General features: G+C 40.2%; 1 long non-coding RNA gene across 3 annotated transcripts in view; it reads right to left on the bottom strand.

The window, feature by feature from the left end:
- The window catches only part of LOC140637020 (uncharacterized), a 28,300-nt gene that overhangs the window by 5,558 nt on the left and 1,169 nt on the right, over positions 1-21,573 (bottom strand). Inside the window, exons 2-4 of one of the 3 annotated variants that reach the window (XR_012034267.1) lie at positions 11,441-11,543; positions 8,867-9,022; positions 2,277-3,629 (exon numbers count right to left, since the gene is read on the bottom strand). This is a non-coding gene — a long non-coding RNA (uncharacterized lncRNA). Of the gene's footprint in view, positions 1-2,276; positions 3,630-8,866; positions 9,023-11,440; positions 11,544-21,573 lie in introns of those variants that run through there. The other 2 variants (XR_012034269.1, XR_012034268.1) reach the window with 2 other exon arrangements.

Below are 21,573 nucleotides of genomic sequence, written 5' to 3'. Positions count from 1 at the left end.
AAGAAATGCATTTCCCTGATGGCAAGTGATGCAGAGCATTTTCTCATGTGCATTTCTTTTTTTTTTTTTTTTTTTTTTTTTAAGATTTTTTTTTATTTATTTATTCATGATAGTCACAGAGAGAGAGAGAGGCAGAGACACAGGCAGAGGGAGAAGCAGGCTCCATGCACCGGGAGCCCGATGTGGGACTCGATCCCGGGTCTCCAGGATCGCGCCCTGGGCCAAAGGCAGGCGCCAAACCGCTGCGCCACCCAGGGATCCCTCATGTGCATTTCTTAAAAAAAAAAATTTTTTTTAAACTTGTAGTGTAAATACTGTTTGGACTAGCAATTCTACTTCTAGAAATTTATACTAAACATATATTCTTATATGTTTACCAAATCATATATACAAGATCTGTCATGTTAGATCACTTCAGGATTGACTCCTGCAGTGTACTAGGATTCAAGATAAATTTCACAAGTGGCATAATGTGGATTAAAGAATAGACTTTAGGGGCAGTTGGGTAGCTCAGTTGGTTGGGTGTCCAACTCTTGATTTTGACTCAGGTCATGATCTTAGAGTCATGAGATCCAGCCCTGTGTCAGGCTCCAAACTCATCAGGGAGTCTGCTGGAGATTCTCCCCCTGTCCTTCTCCATCTGCTCCTCCCCCTGCTCTCTCTCTCAAACAAACAAACAAACAAACAATAATACAATAGACTTTATTTATTTATTTTTAAAGATTTTATTTATTTATTCGTGAGAGACAGAGAGAGAGAGGCAGAAGGAGAAACAGGCTCCTTGCAGGGAGCCCGATGTGGGACTCCACCCCAGGTCTCCAGGATCACACCCTGGACTGAAGGTGGCGCTAAACCACTGAGCCACCTGGGCTGCCCAAGAATAGACTTTAATGAAGAAAGATTGGTGTCAACAAGAGAAGGCCCATGATCTCCATCAATCTATTTGCCCCTGGAGAAATGTGCTAGGACCAGGCAGTCTACTGTATATGCGATGTGGGTTTGTGTTTCATGAGAGGGACCCCAGTTCCTTGACAGAACCCCTTCTTTTAGGGCAAACATGAGAACCACCTTATCAATGAAGCACAAGCTTGAGCGTTCTGCCATCTAGATATGGTGCCAGCCAGTTTAGACACAAGGTGAGGCACATGAGGCACTTATTTCTGGCACAAAATTTCAGAAGCCACCCAAAACACAGTAATCAAGATAATTTATATTTTAATGAAATTTTTAAAAATAAAAATCAAGATAGAAGCCAGTATGAGTTGGCACAGCACTGTTACTGATTGTCTTTACTTAAAATGTTGATATTTTGTTCATCATGGTTTTTTTGCAATCACATTAAATATTATTTTTTCTTGATTACTGAGATTTGAGAGTCCTCTTAAATGTTGCATCCAAGCACTACAGTCTCAGCCCTTTTGCCATTGTTGATTGTGTTGTCTGGGAAAGCTAGCCCAGCAACCCCCTGTACCCCACACCTGGATGAGGGAGCTTCCCCAGTTCTGCTGGTGAGTTCAGGTACAGCCCTGCCCACTAGTAGTAGAGTGGAAGGAACCTCCAAGTTCTGACTGGCTCATTTTCTTTCTTTCTTTCTTTCTTTCTTTCTTTCTTTCTTTCTTTCTTTCTTTCTTTCTTTTTCCTCCCTCCCTTCCTTCCTTCCTTCCTTCTTTTTCTTTTTTAAGATTTTATTTATTTATTTGAGAGAATAAGAGAGCAGGAACTGGGTGAAAGCAGAGGAAAAAGGAGAAGCAGACTCCTTACTGAGCAGGCAGCTGGAAATGGGTTTAGCACCACCTTCAGCCCAGGGTGTGATGCTGGAGACCCGGGATTGAGTCCACATGGGGCTCCCTGCAGGGAGCCTGCTTCTCCCTCTGCCTGTGTCTCTGCCTCTCTCTCTGTATCACTCATGAATAAATAAAATCTTTTTTTTTAAAGGAATTCCATGCATCTGTGAAAAAAAAAGAAGCAAAACATAAAAGGTAATTAAAAGCAAGGTATAAAACAATTTATGTAGTACAGTAGTCCCCCATTAATCCTGGATTTCGCTTCCTGTAATTTCAGTTACCTGCCATAAAATCACTGTCTGGAAGAAAATAATCTTCTTTCTGACACATTGTCAGAAGGTCAATAGTAGCCTAATGCTATATCACAATGCCTACATCACTTCCCTCACGTCCTCTCATCATGTAGGCATTTTATCATTTCATGTCATCACAGGAAGAAAAAGGTGAATATAGTACAATAAGATATTTTGAGAGAGACCACATTCACATCACTTTTATTTTTTTTTTTTAAAGATTTTATTTATTTATTCATGATAGTCACAGAGAGAGAGAGAGAGAGAGAGAGGCAGAGACACAGGCAGAGGGAGAAGCAGGCTCCATGCACCGGGAGCCCGACGTGGGACTCGATCCCGGGTCTCCAGGATCGCGCCCTGGGCCAAAGGCAGGCGCCAAACCGCTGCGCCACCCAGGGATCCCCACATCACTTTTATTACAATAAATTGTTATAGTTGTATAATTTTATTACTGTTGTTAATCTTTTATTGTGCCTAATTTATAAATTAAACTTTATCATAGGTATGCATGTACAAGAAAAAACAGTATATATAGGGTTTGGTGTTATTGTGGTTTTAGACATCCATTGGGAGTCATGGGACATATCCCCCATGGATAAGGGGGGACTACTGTATGTCACCAATTGAATTTCTAACACATGACATATAATATTCATAGCAATAATCACCATTATTGAAAATAGATAACCATTCAGTACCTTATATGTCCCAGACTCATTTAATCTTCATTAACACCCTATGTAGTAGGTACTATCACTAGCCTCATTTTACATATAAGGAAACTCAGATCCAGAGAAACTAATGCTTCTAAAGTCACCCAGCTAACAATCGAAGGAATCAGATTTGGATACACACACAAATGTTTGTGTATATTCATGAACAGTTTATGGAAAGACCCAACCAAAACCCTTCATAGTGGTTATCTCCACGCAATGAGACTGAGAATCTAAGGTCTTATCGATTCTTTGAACTCTCTTTTTACAGTTAGGGTTGCCAGATAAAATACAGGACACCTACTTACTTTTAATTTCGGAGAAAGAGTAAATTGATCTCTAGTATAAGTACATCCTGTGCAAGATTTGGGACACGCTTGTACAAAAAAAGAAAATTATGGGCTGTTTCTCTGAAACTCGAATTTCACCGGATGTCCTCTGTTTGTATTTGCAAAATCTGACAACCTACTCCTAGTGAGCCTTCATTGGGCAAGATCAGAAATTTCCTTATTCCCGCTGCAGTGAAATACCAATTCTCCAACAATCTGATAACAATTCTGCCACAATCTGATAAGATAGGATTTCAACAGGTGGCATAATGCAGATATTGCAGTCACTCGTTTCAATGACAACATAGTAATTAGGATGATTCAGAAACAACTGTGCCTGAAATTCTGTATTCCCTTGATTTTTTTTTTTTTTTTTTTTTTTACTGAAAGGGTTATGAGTTGTCAACCACAAAAAACCTCAGGCGTCCTGTATGATACCGTGTGGCTCTATCTCTAACCCCAGAGGAATTCCCCCTGGAACCAGGCAGAGGCTTTTGTTCTTCCAGCGACCTGCCAATAAAAAAGACACATGTATTAATGGGAATTTGGGGCTCTAGAGAGCACATCTGGGTACAGTATCGAAATCTGTATAGGGTCTGAACCCCACAGAGCTTCGGAAGCCCCACAGACAGCTCTCCACGCCGCCCTTCCGCGGAGTCCACATCACAACCCGGACGGGAGGTGCGTCCTCCTGACCTGAGGAGGCTAGCTCCTCTCCGGGATTCCTGAGGGAGGGGAAGGACCTGGCTCCGAGCGTCCGGTCCTGAAGATGCCAAACCCCACGCTCCTTTGAATGTCTGCTACCAGCTGCTTATTGAATGTACAACAACAAAGGGACACACCGAGTACTTCTGGGTCCCAAGCTGTGCAACGGGAATCGGTCATGTTCAAACAAATGCAAGCTCCATTGTTCAAGAAGAGGAACCCCAGGGATAGGAAAGCCCAGCCCCGCGGAGGGTCGCGGCTCCCCCCGCGACTCCCAGCGGAGCGGCGGCGGCCAGCCCTGGGCAAGAGCGCCCCCTGCAGGCATCCCGCGTCATTGCCGAGGATGCGCGGTCGAATTCGGAACCCGGCCGGGCCGGCGTGGGGATGGATGCCTTGATTCTAAAACTTCCTGGGGTCGCAGTCATCTGACTCATAGCTGGCGGGGTCGGGGAGGGCGAGGTACTGCACTTCGAAAGGAGAATAGGGGTCTTAGCAAATTGAGTCGTTTAAACGCAGTGCCAATGACATGACTCTGGACTCTAAAGATAAACTGCATATTCTCTCGTGTATTTAAAGCCCTGGGCTGTGGTGAATGTTGGCCATTGGGACACTGGGTGGCTCAGCGGTTGAGCACCTGCTTTCCGCTCAGGGTGTGATCCCGGAGTTTCCGGATGGGCTCCCTGCATGGAGTCTGCTTGTCCCTCTGCCTGTGTCTCTGCCTCTCTTTCTGTGTCTCTCATGAATAAATAAATAAAATCTTAAAAAAAAAAAAAAGGAATGTTGACCATTGACTTTGCTTCATTGGACTGGCAAGTCTGAGAAAATTAAACTCTTGGTTCTTCATGTGGATGCCACCAAATCCTTGGTGAGGAATCCTTGTTCTGGCAAGATGAGGGAGGCAGGCAAGCAGACACACGAACAGAGTGATCTCAGAGAATGGACACTGCCTGGGCAAAGGCAAGGGTCCAACATATTTAAAAAGCAACATGCTATTTTCAACAACCCTGTAAGGAGGTTGGTCTTCCCCTACCTACCACTGTTCCTAGAGATAACGCTCTGCCCATTGCTGAAAAGTAGATTGTTTCACTGCCCACTCAGCCTATCAAAGCCACAAGTGTGTTGTCACAACAACTGATGCTTAATTAAGTGAAATCAGCCATTATGGAATTAAGTCTTCAGGAATATGACAATCCTGATTTCCTTCCTTCCTTCCTTTCTTTCTTTCTTTCTTTCTTTCTTTCTTTCTTTCTTTCTTTCTTTCTTTCTTTTTTTAGAGGGGGAGAAACGGAATTGGGCAGAAGTAGAGAGAGAATTCCAAGCAGGCTCCATGCCCAGCCCTGAGCCTGACTTGGGGTTCAATCTCACCACCCTGAGATCATGACCTGAGCTGAAACCAAGACTCAGACGCTTAACCGACTGAATCACCTGGGCACCCCAACAGTCCTAATTTCTTAGTATCTGATTTGGAAACACAATTTCACAACTTGTGTGATTCAAGAATGGGTTACAAGCTAAATATAAAACAACCCTTAGCATGTGCCCATCTCTCCCAAGCAGCAGGTAAGGAAAGACAAAGGAATTAATCCCTCATTTCATTGCTGAGGATATCCATTAGGTTAGGAACATGCATGAGGAGACCTCAATTCTATATAAGCCAGTTACTCTCGTGCTAATTGTTCTCTACCATATTCTGCTTTGTTGGCAGTACTGAGGAATGACCTGATAATTACAAATAAGGTTTTTTAAAAGATTTTATTTATTTATTTGAGAGAGGGAGAGGATGAGTATGGAGAGAGGCAGAAGGAGAGGGACAAGCAGACTCACAGCTGAGTGCAGAGCCCAATGTGAGACTCCATTCCAGGACATTGAAATCATGACCTGAGCCAAAGTCAAATTCCTAACTAGTTGAGCCAACCAGGCACCCCCAAATAAGGAGTTTTAAACTTAGCTTTGATAAGGACATCTGTGTGGCTCAGTTGGTTAAGCGTCCAACTCTTGGTTTTGGCTTAGGTCCTGATCTCAGGATCATGAGATCTAGCTCCATCAAGCTCAGTGTGGAGTCTGCTTGAGATTCTCTGCCTCTTCCTTTGTGTCTCCCCCTGCTCATGCTCTCTCACTCTGTCTTCTCTCTGTCTCTCTAAAATAAATAAATAAAATTTTTCTAAAAATAAAAAATAAATAAACTTAGCTTTGATAAAGCACAAGTGAAGGACTGGGAAAAATAACAACTAAACATATGAGTCTCAAGTAAAATTTCCTCTATCTTTTTTTTTTTTTTTTTTAATTTTTATTTATTTATGATAGTTACAGAGAGAGAGGCAGAGACACAGGCAGAGGGAGAAGCAGGCTCCATGCACCGGGAGCCCGACGTGGGATTCGATCCCGGGTCTCCAGGATCGCGCCCTGGGCCAAAGGCAGGCGCCAAACCGCTGCGCCACCCAGGGATCCCAAATTTCCTCTATCTTTTGGGTTTTACACAATGTGGGTGACCAATCACTTTACTGGGTAAAGTGGGACAGGAACTTATGATTTCACAATTCATCAGAAAGATTTTTTTTTTTTTTAGTTTTTTAAAAGATTTTATTTATTTATTCATGACAGACATAGAGAGAGAGGCAGAGACACAGGCAGAAGGAGAAGCAGGCTCCATTCAGGGAACCCAATGTGGGACTCCATCCCAGGTCTCCAGGATCACACCCCAGGCTGCAGGCAGCACTAAACCGCTGGGCCATCGCGGCTGCCCTCATCAGAAAGATTAAAGTAATAATGAAAACTCCTTTCAACCAAATGGTGGGTACATTATGAACTTACTATCTTGGAATCAAACCATGAACAGGAGAAGGAGAAAAACCCAGGAAAGACTGAATATGATCATAAACACAAATTCCACACTCTCATATCACATGAAGAGGTCTTTGATTGAATTTTCCTTTTCTAGTATAGCTCCTCTGCTCTTCTTATTTTCATTATGGTTCTTTTTGGTCAAAGACCAGCCCTTGATGTATGTGGGTTTATTCCTTCTACAACACAACCTCCAGCATGAGCTGGCTCCTCATCCATCAATTGTGGACAAACCAAACACATAAGAATCTCCTAAGCCAGAATGGGATGTACATAGAGAACAGTTACATACTCTAATTAATAACATTTAATTATTTGAGTGTTTGCAGATAGAAGACCATATGGGAGTAAGCTCAACTATGGAAGGATTTAACTATTGTAGCCACTGGCAAAAATAAGTAATGGGTGGAAACAAAAGTCAACTGTAATTTGGTGTATATAGATCCAAGATCAGAGCATGATTTTTTTTAGGATAGTAGTACCTTTTTAATAATAAAAAATGAACACATTCATCCCTTCCAGTCTACAATGAGTTTGTTTAACTAATTTGGGAATCTGGACATTGTGTTCCTACAGTTTCTGGCAGTGGATGCCATATTGGACTACTCCATTAATAGTGGGGAAAGATAAAACCATTTTACCATCTAGGCAAAAGACTAAGTGTCTTATGTGAGAAATCAGACTGGACTAAGAGGAAAGACCTAAAGATATTGACATCAGAGTTTCCCAGAAAAACCTCCCAGGCAGATCATCCAACAGCAAACTTCACAATTGATGCCTTACCCACATTTTCAGAGCATCTCATTAGTTGTTTAGTCTCTCACCCTTAAAAATGAGCCAATATCCACAGATTACAGCCTCTGATATCAAAAGTAGAGACCAAAACTAACAGAAAGAAAGGAACCTGGGTAAAACAAACTATATGGGAGAGAAGAAAACACCACACCACACATACCATAGATATCCTCAGAGACAACCTATTGAAATCATAAAATAAGAACAAGATGTTAGGGATCCCTGGGTGGCGCAGCGGTTTGGCGCCTGCCTTTGGCCCAGGGCGCGATCCTGGAGACCCGGGATCGAATCCCACATCGGGCTCCCAGTGCATGGAGCCTGCTTCTCCTTCTGCCTGTGTCTCTGCCTCTCTCTCTCTCTGTGTGACTATCATAAATAAATAAATAAATAAGAACAAGATGTTAAGGGTGCCTGGGTGGTTCAATTGGTTAAGTGTCTGACTCTTGATATTGGCTCAGGTCTTGATCTCAGGGTCATGATCTCAGCATGAGATCAGGCCCCATGTCAGTCTCTGTGCTCAGTGGGAATCTACTTCTCTCCTTCTCCCTCTCCCTCTGCCCCTAGCTCCTCAAACAAATAAATAAATCTTTTTAAAAATAATAAAATCTTCAGACCTTAAGAACATGAGTTTTCATATATTTTTTAAAGATTTTATTTAAAAAAATAAATAAAGATTTTATTTATTTGAGAGAGAGCAAAAGAGAGCACAAGTGGGGGAGGGCAGAGGAAAAGAGAGAAACAGACTCCCCACTGAGCAGGGAGCCCAACCTCAGGAGCCTGGGATCATGACCTGAGCAGAAAGCAGATGCTTAAATGACTGAGCCACCCAGGTGCTCCAAGGTTTCATATTGAAAGGGTTCACTCACTGCTCAGCACCAATGAATGGAAACTGATCCACATCAATCACTTCTTTGTGAAATTTCAGAACACCAAGCATAAAAAGATCACTTAGGCTTCCAGAGATGGAAAAACAGATCATAAATAATCAGTAATTAGAATGGCTCTAGATTTCTTCATAGAAATATTGGGGAAAAAAAAGAAAGAAATATTGGGAGACAGAAGACAATTGGGAACTGCCTTCAAAATTCTGGAGGAAAATTATTTCCAACCTAGAATTCTATACTCCGGCAAACTATGAATCAAGTGGGAGAGCAAAAGAAAAATAATTCCATAATTGCAAGCTCAAAAGAGAGCTTCTCAGGGTGCCTGGGTGGCTCAGTTGTTGAACATCTGCCTTCAGCTCAGGGTGTGATTGCAGGGTCCTGGGATTGAGTCCCACATCAGGCTCCCTTCTCAGCAGGGAGTCTGCTTCTCCCTCTCCCTTTGCTCTTCCCCCTTGCTCATGCACTCTCTCTCTCTCACACACACAAATAAATAAAACCTTAAAAAAGAAAATAAAGGGGCACCTGAGTGGCTCAGCGGTTGATCTTCTGCCTTTGGCTCAGGGCGTGATCCTGTCGTCCAGGGATCAAGTCCCACATGGGGCTCCCTGCGTGGAGCCTGCTTCTCTCTCTGGCTCTATCTCTGTCTCTCTGTGTTTCTCATGAATAAATAAATGAAATCTTAAAAAAAAAAAAAAAAGAAAAAGAAAATAAAATATGAAATTACAAATACAAAATTAAGTATGAAAATGAATACTTATGTAGAATGAGAAAATAAATCATAATAAGCTATAAATTTTTAAAAGCAGGAAAATACAGGGGCAGCCTGGGTGGCTCAGTGGTTTAGCACTGCCTTCAGCCCGGGGCCTGATCCTGAAGACCCAGGATCGAGTTCCACATCAGGCTCCCTGCATGGAGCCTGCTTCTCCCTCTGCCTGTGCCTCTGCCTCTCTCTCCCTCTGTCTCTCATGAATAAATAAATTTTTAAAGATCTTTTAAAAAATAAATAAAAGCAGGAAAATACTACAAACACAAAATTCAGAAAAATAGAATTTTTTTTGTGTTAACTGCTTGATCCATGTCTTTGTTTATCTATTTAGAGAAAGAGAGAGAGCCAGATTGAGCTAAGGAGGGTGGGGAGGGAGAGAGAGAAACATAAGCAGGCTCCACTCTCAGCTCAGAGCCCAACATGGGGCTTGATCTCACAACTCTGAGATCATGACTCATGCTGAAATCAAGAGTTGGACGCTTAAGTGACTGAACCACCCAGGTTCCGCTGATCCATGTCTTTTCACTCTATATTTTTCAGCTGCATAATTTTCCTCCCCAAAATCTATTGTGAAAAATTTTAAACCTATAGAAAAGTACCAAGAATTTCATGATAAACACTATCTACCTACCACCCAAATTCTACACTTAACATTATATTATACTTAATAAAACACCAGGGGTGCCTGGGTGGCTCAGTGGTTGAGTATCTGCCTTTGGCTCGGGTCATTATCCCGGGGTTCTGGATCAAGTCTTCCATCCAGCTCCCCGCAGGGAACCTGCTTCTCCCTCTGCCTATGTCCCTGCCTCTCTCCATGTCTTTCATGAATAAATAAATAAATCTTAAAAAAATAAAAATAAAACACCAATCTGTCCATCTATCCATTCCTTAGAGTTTATATTATTATGCTGATAAAAATTAATTATAGCTGAGCCATATGTAAATTACAGTGACTTTTCCTGCACAGCTTTTTGTTTCCCATGGAGTTAATACTTGTCTTGTTTTTTCATTTTTACAGTTTTCTCTGAACACATCAGAATGTTCAATTCCTAAGTCTCCACCAAGTCACTAAATCTTTCCTTATAAATTTTATCTTGAAATCTCTCTTGGAGTTTTCTGACCTACTCCAAAATGAGTTGATTGCTCTGTAGGCTTAGAGCCAGCAGTGGATTGCTCGTGAAGCTAATGAAGCCTCAGCTTCAGGAGCCCTAACCTCAGCTTCAGGAGCCCTACACACAATCATGTATTTGGTAAAATTTGCAAGGAAAGATATTTTTACTGCGATTGGTCAACTTCACTGTCTCTTTCCTATCCAACTTTCCCTTTGTCATATATGCAGTTTTGGGAACCAAGGGAAAGTAAGTTGAAGATCTATGCAATTTAGATTTAGTTGGATTTATTTATGTAGCTTACAGTCACATGTGTATAAAGTTAGCTTATTGTCAACCATTCCAGTAGGAATTGCTTCAGGAATATTCCTACCTCCTACTGTACTAACTCACCTAGGGCTATTGCATGAGGGTACAGGGTCAGAGGTTCTAACAAGATGTACTATGATGCCTAGCAGCAGAAGTAGGTGAGTAGGAGCAGAGAAACAAGGTCTGAATGTAAAGAACCAGAAGCTAGTCTGTGGAAAACTTTTTCCATTAATCAGATACAGGAAATTGCAAGTGATGGATTCAGTTCTTAGCAATTCAGTTTTCTCCTATCAGGAACATACTGGATAATGCAACACATACAATTATAAATGCGCCACACAGGTTTTTTGTTTTGTTTTGGTGCGAAACATTTACACAAAACTTATCAGAATTCTGCTTCAACCTATAGCAGATCAATACTATGTGTATGGAAAGTTGTTTATTTTATACATCTCTACTATCAATAATAAAAACAAATTATGATTAACCATGCTCAAGAAAAGATTGAATTATCTCCCTATTCTCTCTAGAGAAAAATATCACAAAATCATTGTCATATAGCTTTATTAGGAGGATAGAGAAATAGGAAGGGTGTGTGTATGTGCTGGGGGCAGGGACTGAAGGAGAGTCAAATCCTCATCTTTCGTTACAGGAAGTGCATAAACGATACCTAAAATGGAAAAAAAAATCAAGAAGCAGTACAGGGAAGCTATTTTGAGATAGGGAAGCAGCTAAAATAATTCAAAGTGATTGCCTCTGAGAAGGAGAAATGGGAGGAAAGAGACTAGGGACTGCTTTGGGTTTTTTCTTCTTCCTTTTTTTTTTTTTCTTAACAAACTTTGTAGAAGCCTTTAATTCCTGAAATTTGCGCATGAGTAATTTTGAGAAAAATTAAATTTAAAAAACACTTACATCCTGTAATCGAGAAATTCCAGCTTTGAGAATGTATCTGTCCCACAGATAGACTCACACATGTGCATCATGATATTTTTACAGTTATTGATTGCCGCATGGTCTGTAAGTACAAAAGATTGGAAATGATTTAAACATCATCAACAAGGGATCGTTAAAATAAATAAAACATATCTATTGGAATGCTAGCTAGCCTATTTTTAAAAAGAAGGGACTCGATATACATGTGGAGAAATCTCCTAAATGAAAAGGAATAATACAGAAAATGTGCATGTATGCTACCATTGGTATAGGAACAAGAAAATACTTGTACAGAAACTCTAGAAGGACACATCAAAAAATGGAAACAGTAGCTGTCTTCAGAAGAGAGAACCTAATAGCTAAATAGAAGGGGTAGGAGAATGATTTACTTTTCATTACAATACCCTTTCATACTTTTAAAATTATAGGCCATGTGGTAATAGTATCTATTAAAAAATAAATTTTTAATTAGAAAAATTTTAATATGAAATGGAAAAACTATATGGTTAATTAAAGGAGCCCAACAACAAAATAAATGTGCATTTGCTAATTAGTAATTGTATCAGTGAGGATCCTCCAGAGAAATAGAACCAGTTTATAGATACAGAGAGAGAATTATTGTAAGGAATTGGCTCTCACGATCAAGAGCGCTGGCAAGTCTGGAAAATGTAGGGCAGGCCAGTAGGCTGGAAACTCAGATAAGATCTCTGTTATAGTTTGAAATAAATTCCTTCTTCTCCAGGAAACCTCAGTTTTTGTTCTTAAGGCCTTCAGTTGCCTGGATGGGGCCCACCTAGAGTATCAAGGGTAACCTTCTTTACTTAAAGTCTACTGGCTTGTAAATGTTAATCACATCTGCAAAATACCTGCACAGCCATATCCATACTAGTGTTTGACCAAACAACTGGGCACCATAGCTCAACCAAGTTAACACCTAAAATTAACCATCACAGTAACCATTGATAAAGGTCTAGTTGCAAAAAATAGAAACTGTGATGCAGGTTTTTTGTTTTGTTTTGTTTTGTTTTGTTTTGTTTTAAGTAAGTAGATACTGATACAAGAAAGTAGATCCTCACAAGTTAATTAGAGTAGAGATGCAATTTTAGGATGAACATCTGGGAAAGTGATCCTGGAACTGCTAAATTTAAGAATATGCCCCCACCCCACCCCCAGCTGCAATCCAAGAATCTGGAAATTACTGCTACTGCCATAATAATGGTCTCATAATATTCTAGAAACTATAGACTGGATCCTGCTGCAGACAACTCAACATCTCCATGATCATGCTTGATAAGAGCCATGGAGACAGAAAGACAGCCTCCAACTCACTTTCAACTTTTTTTTTTTTTTAAGATTTTATTTATTTATGAGAGACACACAGAGAGAGAGGCAGAGACACAGGCAGGGGGAGAAGCAGGATCCACGCAGGGAGCCCAACATGGGACTCTATCCTGGGTCCCCAGTATCACATCCCAGGTGGAAGGCAGCACCAAACCGCTGAGCCACCCCGGCTGCCCTCACTTTCAACTTCTAAATCTCATCGGAGCACATATAACTGATTTGTCTAAGAGCCCTGCTTGCAAAGGAAGGTGAGAAATGTAGTGTTTGGCTTACCACACTTTGTAGCACAGGAAAGCATACCCAGATGAAATTGGCTAGGAAGCCAATCCACAGCATTTGCTACAGTAACTAAACTTGTGAATGATGGGTTCTGAGAGGCCAGTAGAACAGTACCCTTCCTAGCAGCCTTACGCCTTTGTCCTTTTTGGGTTGGGTGTCACTGGTTTACTAATGTCTTTGCAAAGCCAGGCGGATACCAGACTCTTTCTTTCATTTTGCCTCATATAATAACTAAGTACAATTATTTATACACTTTAAAGAGTACATTGCACCTGTCAAGAAAAAAAATATTCATGATACTTGCTTAAAGATGGTAAAGAAGACTTTATTCAATGGGGTTTTGTAGTTGAGGAGAAAGATCAGGCTCAGACTACAACAAGGAATAGAGATTTATAGCCAAGGAGCAGGATGGGGTCAGAGAGTGACGATCGTTAAGAGGAAACATCAAAGCTGAGAGGATAGCTAGACCAACTTAGCCAGATTCTTGCTGAAGGCAGGCTAGGGTGATAAAATATCAAGGATGAGGGATGAGGAATTTGATTAAATAGCAAAGTGATCAGACCAAAGATGGGAGATTCTTGCCAAACTGACTCAGCATGATTCTTGCTAAACTAGAATAAGCGGGCCAAGGACAGATCCCAAGGCCCAGTTAAAAAGAGGACTCAGGGATCCCTGGGTGGCGCAGCGGTTTAGCGCCTGCCTTTGGCCCGGGGCACGATCCTGGAGACCCGTGATCGAATCGGGCTCCCGGTGCATGGAGCCTGCTTCTCCCTCTGCCTGTGTCTCTGCCTCTCTCTCTTTCTCTCTGTGTGTGTGTGTGTGACTATCATAAATAAATAAAAATTAAAAAATAAATAAATAAATAATAAATAAAAAGAGGACTCAGAAGAACCTGACTAGAGGTAGGTCAAGGACAGAGTCTTAAAAAAAAAAAAAAAGACAGAGTCTTTGTCACACCCCTCCACACCCAATTAACAGAAATAATTAATTGGGTGGAATGTGCTAGCTGGACAATTCTGCTTCACGGTATGCCATGTGATAATCCTTCCCACATCTGGAAAAATGATGATCTTGATAAGCTGCCTTTAGGGAGCAGAAAACCACAAGTCTCCTAGTGTTCCATTCCTCAGAGATAACTTACATCAGTGACGATAGATATAGAAAAAATGAAATACTCTTCAAAACCTTAATTTGTCTATTCATATATTGTTTACTTTGTTATTGCCTGAGGACTCTACCTACCAGCTGCTTTATAACATGTTTTTAGAAACTAGAGGGAACCCACTCATAATACCACAAATGAGAAAAATAAGTTAAAATAGGCTGTCATCACTGCCAATTATCTCACTATCAAAGAGGGAGCTGGATAACCTTGTTCCCAAGAGTGTGTGTGATCCTTCTAAGATAGAAAGATCTCAGTTCAATGTTTTGAAATATATCAAGGACAAAAGTTCTCAATATTTTACCCATGGCCTCTAAGAAGATCCAACTAATTATTTTAGGATCTGTCAAGGAAAACAGGAGACTGGATTATCTCCTATTATCTGTGAGTTTGGTTATTTGAATTATGAGAAATCTAATAAATTAATTTTCCTAGAAATGGGTACATGAGGGGGGCAAAATAGCATGGAAAGAATATGAGAGCTTCCAAGTTGGAGAGACCTAAGTTCAATTTTCAGCTCTGCTACTAATCTAAAATCAATTAGCTACTTTTGCATATAAAAACCACTTAAAAACTCAGTGGCTTAAAATAACAATCATTTGGTGCACAATTCTACAGGTCAGGAATTTAGGCCAGTTTTTCTGGTCTCCTTGGACTCCCTCACATGCTTGCAGCTACCCACAGGTCAGCAAGGTGACTATGCTTCCAGGAGTTGGCTGGCTGTTAACCTGTGTACCTCTGTTCTCCTCCATGTGGTCTCTCATCCCAGAAGGCTAGACCAACCTTGCTGCCATGGAGAAAGCAGAGGTCCAAGAAAGAGGGTCGGAGTATGCAAGACCACCTCTAGAGATCTAGGCTTGGCATACTGGCATACTGTAATTTTCATTGCATTCTAGTTACTAAAGCAAGTCATGAGGCCAGCCCAGTTTCAAAGGATGGGAAAATAGGTGCAAAGATTGTGACAGAGTCACATTTTAGTGGAATTGGTTTTGGGGGACATTAATTAGGGCCATAACACTGCAATCAATCTGCCACAATGACTTTGAGTAAGTTATCTATATGAACCCCAGTTCCATCATGTCTTAAGTGAAAATAATAATGCATCTGAAAAGGTTTTAGTAAATAGGAATAATATACCTGTTACTAATAACCACAGCATTTATTTATCTGAAAACTTTAAAAAATATATTGGGGGGGGGCGCAAAGGGAGAGGGCAAGAGAGAATCCCAAGCAGGCCCCACACCCAGGGCAGAGCCCAATGCAGGGCTCGACCCCATAAACTCAAGATCATGACCTAAGCTGAAAATTAAGTCAGATACCCAACCAACTGAGCCACCCAGGTGCCCCTATCTGAAAATGTTTTGCCATAAAGTCATAGCTTTTATATATATTCTTAATTCAAGTCTGTTTCAGCCTCAGGGCCTTTGCTCAGGGCCTTTGTCTAGAATGCTCTTGTCCCAGATCTCATGTGACTAACTCTTCACTCAGGGCTAAACTCAATTCTTTCCCTACCTCACATATGGCTCCCTTACATGCCTACACTTATAAGAATTTACCAATCTATATGAACAAGGAATTTATTAATTACACAAAACACCAAAAAAGCCAATGAGTCCATTAGTAAGGCTAAATACATTATGATGCATTCATATCACGGAATACTATGTAGCTATTAAAAAGAACGGAGCATTATGGAATTAAGAAAATTAATGTGGAGAGGAGTCTGGGTGGCTCAGTCGGTTGAGCATCTGACTCTTGATTTTGGCTCAGGTAACCATCTCAGGATCTTGATATTGAGCCCCACATCAGGCTCTGTGCTCAGCACAAAGTCTGGTTTTCTCCTTCTCCCTCTCCCTTTGCCTCTCCCCTGCCTGCACATTTTCTCTCTATATATTAAATGAATGAATGAATGAATGAATAAATAAATAAATCTTTTTAAAAGATCAAAGTGGAGTTGTGGTTTACTCATTCATCTAGTAAAAATTTATTGGGCACCTACTATGTTCCAAACACTGTTCTAGGAACATGGACACATGCATGAAAACAGGGTCCCTGCTTCATTCAACTCACATTTTAGTTATCTGGAAAATATAATAAACTTTATCACCTAGGTAACCACCACTCCCAACACAAATATCTAGAAATGTTGGATAAAAATATAATAAATATGATCTTAAATGCATATTTTAAAGATTGGTGCCATTCTGATTCTGTTGTCTTTGTGTTTTTACTCTCTGGAAGTTGGTAGGATTCTCTTTGATCCTAATGTTCTAAAAGTTCTTGATGATTTGCCATGATGTTGCTTTATTTATTTATTTATTTATTTATTTATTTATTAAAAATAGTTTATTTTTGGGCAGCCCGGATGGCTCAGCGGTTTAGCGCTGCCTTCGGCCCAGGGCATGATCCTGGAGACCAGGGATGGAGTCCCACATCGGGCTCCCTGCATGAAGCTTGCTTCTCCCTCTGCCTGTGTCTCTGCCTCCCTCTCTCTCTCTCTGTGTTTCTCGTGAATAAATAAATAAAATCTTTTTTAAAAATAGCTTATTTTCAGGGCACCTGAGTGGCTCAGTTGGTTAACCATCTGTCTTTGGCTCAGGTAATGATCCTGAGGTCCTGGGAGGTCTGCTTCTGCCTCCCCCTCTACTCTTTCTCTCCCCCATGCTTGTGCTCGCTTGCTCTCTCTTGTGTTCTCTCTTAAATAAATTAAAAAATCTTTTAAAAAATATCTTACTTTTAAGTAATCTCTACACCTGATGTGGAGTTTGAACCTACAACCCCAAGATCAAGAGTCACATGCTCTTCCAACCAAGCCAGCCAGGCACTCCAATATTGCTGTATTTAAAGCAATTGATCTAGGTAGTGGATGGGCTCCCTCAGTCTAGAATTTCATATATTTCACTTCTTGCAAGTTTTTTTAAAAAAAGATTATATTTATTTATTTATAAGAGACACAGAGGGGGAGAGAGAGAGAGAGAGAGAGAGAGAGAGAGAGAGGCAGAGACACAGGCAGAGGGAGAAGCAGGCTCCATGCAGGAAGCCTGATGTGGGACTCGATCCCGGGTCTCCAGGATCACGCCCTGGGCTGAAGGTGGTGCTAAACCACTGAGCCACCTGGGCTGCCCACTTCTTGCAAGTTTTCTTGAAAATTTTCCTTTATAATTTATACTCATCCATTTTTGTTGTCATTCTTTCTAGAACTCCTATTTTTCAGAGTTTTTACTCTGCATATTTTAAAGATTGGTGCCATTCTGATTCTTTGCCTTTGTGTTTTCTCTTTCTGGAAGTTGTAGGATTCTCTCTTTGTTCCTGATGTTCTAAAAGTCCAGAACTATGAGAAAATAAATTTCTGTTTTTTAAGCCACTCAGTTGATGGTGTTCTGTTATAGCAGCCCAAGGAATCTAATACAGGGTTCCACCCCTCTGACAGATTTTCTTTCTTTCTTTTTTTTTTAAGATTTTATTTATTTATTCATGAGAGACACAGAGAGAAGGCAAAGACACAGGCAGAGGGAGAAGCAGGCTCCTCGCAGGGAGCCCGATGTGGGACTTGATCCCAGAACTCCAGGATCACGCCCTGAGCTGAAGGCAGACTCTCAATCGCTGAGCCACCCAGGCATCCCTAGATTTTCTTTCTTTTCAGCTGGTCAGTTTCTCTTCAGAAGACTCTCTCAAACTCCTCCCCAGGAGTTACTAGCCAGCCACTGGTGTTCTCAGAGTCAAGTGTGGGGAAATGCACGGGAGTGAGCCTGTTTAGTGTATAGACTTTGAATTAACGCTCTAGTATTTAGTACTGTGTCTCTGTCCTTAGCTGTGCCTGGTGTTTCAGTCTAAAGACCTTAGATGCAGCCTGTCTAGAGGAAAAGCCTCCAGTCTTCTTCCAGGGTGGAAGATAGGGTGATCTAACTTCTTGTTCTATAGACTTTCAAACAATATTCTTGCTCTGAAGCATTATCTTCACCCACTCTCAGAGTAATATGATGCTTTAAATTTCTAAGACTTTCAGAGTTCTATTCATAAATTCCCTTGATTCTGGGCTTCTCTGCTGCTAACTTAGGTTTCAGCATTTTCTGACTGCTAAGTTAGTTATTTCTCATCCATTTGAATCCCACCTTCCAAAATTTTGATGTTGTGATTCCCTAGTCTCTTCCCTACCCTCATGCTTCACTGTCATGAGATATTCAATATGCCCTGTTCAACTGGATGTTTTAAATACCCACATGGGAACATAAGACAACCTTGGATCCAAGAAACACAAATTGAAACTGTGATCCCTACATAAAGCCAGGGCTCTCAAAGGAGAGTAACACTGGTGAAAAGATGGACTAGAAAAACATGTACTGACCTGCAGAGGGAACTGACAAGGAAACTTTTAACCTTGACTCTAAGTAGGAAAAAGTATTCTCCCTTAAAAATGGATAAACAGGGACCATGCCACACAATTGAATTTATATTATTAGGGAACCTCAAGCCAAGAAACTAACATAAAGACTGGTCCTACATATATGATACTCCCAGAGTACCTGGTCCTGACTTTACAATGCTTCTAGAATGCCTGACTTTGCAGAGGCAAATGGAAAACTGCTTTGAAGGTACATGCTCTTATCAGAGGCCTCTTAAATTTCCAACAGCTAATGTTAAATGAAGATGATCTCAAAACTCATAATTACAAAGCAGAAAGGAAACAATTATTTAAATCATTAACACACACACACACAAAGTAAGATTAGATTCCCAAGATCTTCATACCTACAACAATCTAATGAACACTACTGAATATGCATATTTTAAAGTATTAAAGATACAAAAAAGATTTAGAACCATACATAAGTAACAAGACATGAAAGAAAACAGGAATCTTTGAAATGAATTAAATATAATTTCTAGAAAGACAAAGGAAATCACTGAAAATAAAAACTCAGTAGATTTTTCATTATCAGATTAGACAGTTGAAGAGAGTTTGCACACTAGAAGAACGTGCAGAATATGGCACAGACAGTTAAAAGTATAGAAGAATGAAAAAGATTAATAGAGGATAGAAAAGAAGTTTCAAACAGAAGTTCCAGAAGGAGAGAATAGAACTAATTGGTAATATTTGAAGAAATATTTGAAGGTATTATTTGGAGAAAAAATGGCTTTGAAGAATTTGTTGACCATAGTCTGCAACGTGAATGTCATTTTATACTAAACAATGTATACCATAGACTGCAACGTGAATGTCATTTTATACTAAACAATGTATACCATATAGACCATGTTCTCTGCCTATAATATGATACAATGAGAAAGCAATAACAAACGATAACAATGCCACACACATTTGAAAAATTTAAAATATAGTATATGGGCCAAAGAAGTCATAACAAAATTACAACACATTTAGCAGTGAATGATAATGAAATCACTATATACCAAAGTTTGTGGAATGCAATCAAAGCAGTAGATAATGGAAATGTATTGCCTCAATAAATCTATGATTCTGGGGTGCATGGGTGGCTCAGTCGGTTAAGCGTCTGACCTCAGCTTGGGTCATGATCCCAAAGTCCTGGGATGGAGCCCCCACATCAGGCTCCCTGCTGAGTGGGAAGTCTGCTTCTCCCTCTCCCTGTCCCCTCTTCCCCCACTGGTGCTCTCTCTCTGTCTCTCTTAAATAAATAAATCTTTTTTAAAAAAATAAAATAAATCTATGATTCTAAAGTTGGTCCCCAGGCCAGCAAGATGACCCAGGAACTTGACAGAAATGTAGTTTTCTATCTCCACCCAAAATCTATTGAATTAGAAATTTTGAAGTTGGTATCTAGAAATCTATATTTTATCAAGACCTCCAGGTGATTCTGATGCATGCTTAAGTTTGCAAACTGCTTAATGTTTGCTATTAAATGTATTAAATATTAATAACAAACATCCAACTCAAGAATTTAGAAAAAACATTAAAATTAATGTAAAAGTAATAGGAGGAAATAGTGTTAACAGCAGAAACTTTCTTTACAATCTGTTTTAATGGCTTTAATTCTATGTTAGGACCCTTAAAGAGGCATTATCTTTGCTTTCAGGTTCTAACTATCCCAGTTTTCCTTCAGCTTGACTGTAACTAGTTAGGGTAACAGTGCAAAGAAATTGGGCAGAGAAGAAAGTAAAACAGAACATTTCAAGATCTCGCATTCTAGATATCTATGCAGATATATACATACTTTTTTTTCTAGATAGAATCATAAGGAAGTATTAAAAATTATTTGGGGGGAGGGGAGACTGGGGGTAAGTGGGGTAGTTTTCATTTTTCCTTTTAAAATATTTTTACATTCATGTCTGGTAGACTGTCAGTTGAGCATGTGACTCTTGATCTTGGAGTTGTGGGTTCAAGCTTACTTTAAAAATAAATAGATAAATGAAGAAAATATTCCTATTGGGCACCTGGGTGGCTCAATGGGTTAAGCGTCTGTCTTTGACTCAGGTCACGATCTTGGGGTCCTGAGATGGACCCCCAAGTCAGGCTCCCTGCTCAGCGAGGAACCTGCTCCTCCTTCTCCCTCTGCCCCTCCCCTCTACTCCTGCACACTCTCTCATGCTTTCTTGTGCACACTCTCTTTCAAATAATAATAAAAAATCTTTTAAAAAATATGTTCCTATTAAGTTTGAATTTCTAATCCTATCTTTAAAAGTGATAGCAAGGGCAGCCCTGGTGGCTCAGTGGTTTAGCACTGCCTTCAGCCAAGGAAGGGCCTGATCCTGGGGAACCGGGATCGAGTCCCATGTCAGGCTCCCTGCATGGAGCCTGATTCTCCTTTGCCTGTGTCTCTGCCTCTCTCTCTGTGTGTGTCTCTCATGAGTAAATAAATAAAATCTTAAAAAAAAATAAAAGTGATAGCAAGACTATTTTGAACTATGAGATTATGGGTAATTTTTATTTCCTAATAAAAAAAGGAAAAACAAGACACTTAGTTAATATTATTTTTAGAACAATTGCCAAAACAAAAACACGTCCCAGGCCTGGATTATGTCAGATCTTTTTTTTTTTTTTTCCCCTAATTCACAATCTCCTTCTCAGAATAAATTAGCATGCTTGATAAAATGTGTAAGCAATTTTCTGATAAACTCTAAAGGAACTGAAGACTAGTTCTAAGAAACCCACTCACCCAATCGTCAATCAAGAGCCTAATTACCTCTAACCAAACATAATTTTCTTTTGTACCTTATCTATTTTTATAAAATGTCCCTGTCAAGAGTAAATCTTGACAGACTTGGCCTAGTAGGCTCCTTTTCCTTTGCAGCAACATTTATAATAAGTTTTGATAAGTGGCCATAACTAAATTACTTGGAAATGTGTTTTCTC

Source organism: Canis lupus, chromosome 7 (genome assembly GCF_048164855.1).
Source record: "Canis lupus baileyi chromosome 7, mCanLup2.hap1, whole genome shotgun sequence".
Taxonomy (NCBI): domain Eukaryota; kingdom Metazoa; phylum Chordata; class Mammalia; order Carnivora; family Canidae; genus Canis; species Canis lupus.
This window is presented reverse-complemented; position numbering and strand designations above follow the sequence as displayed.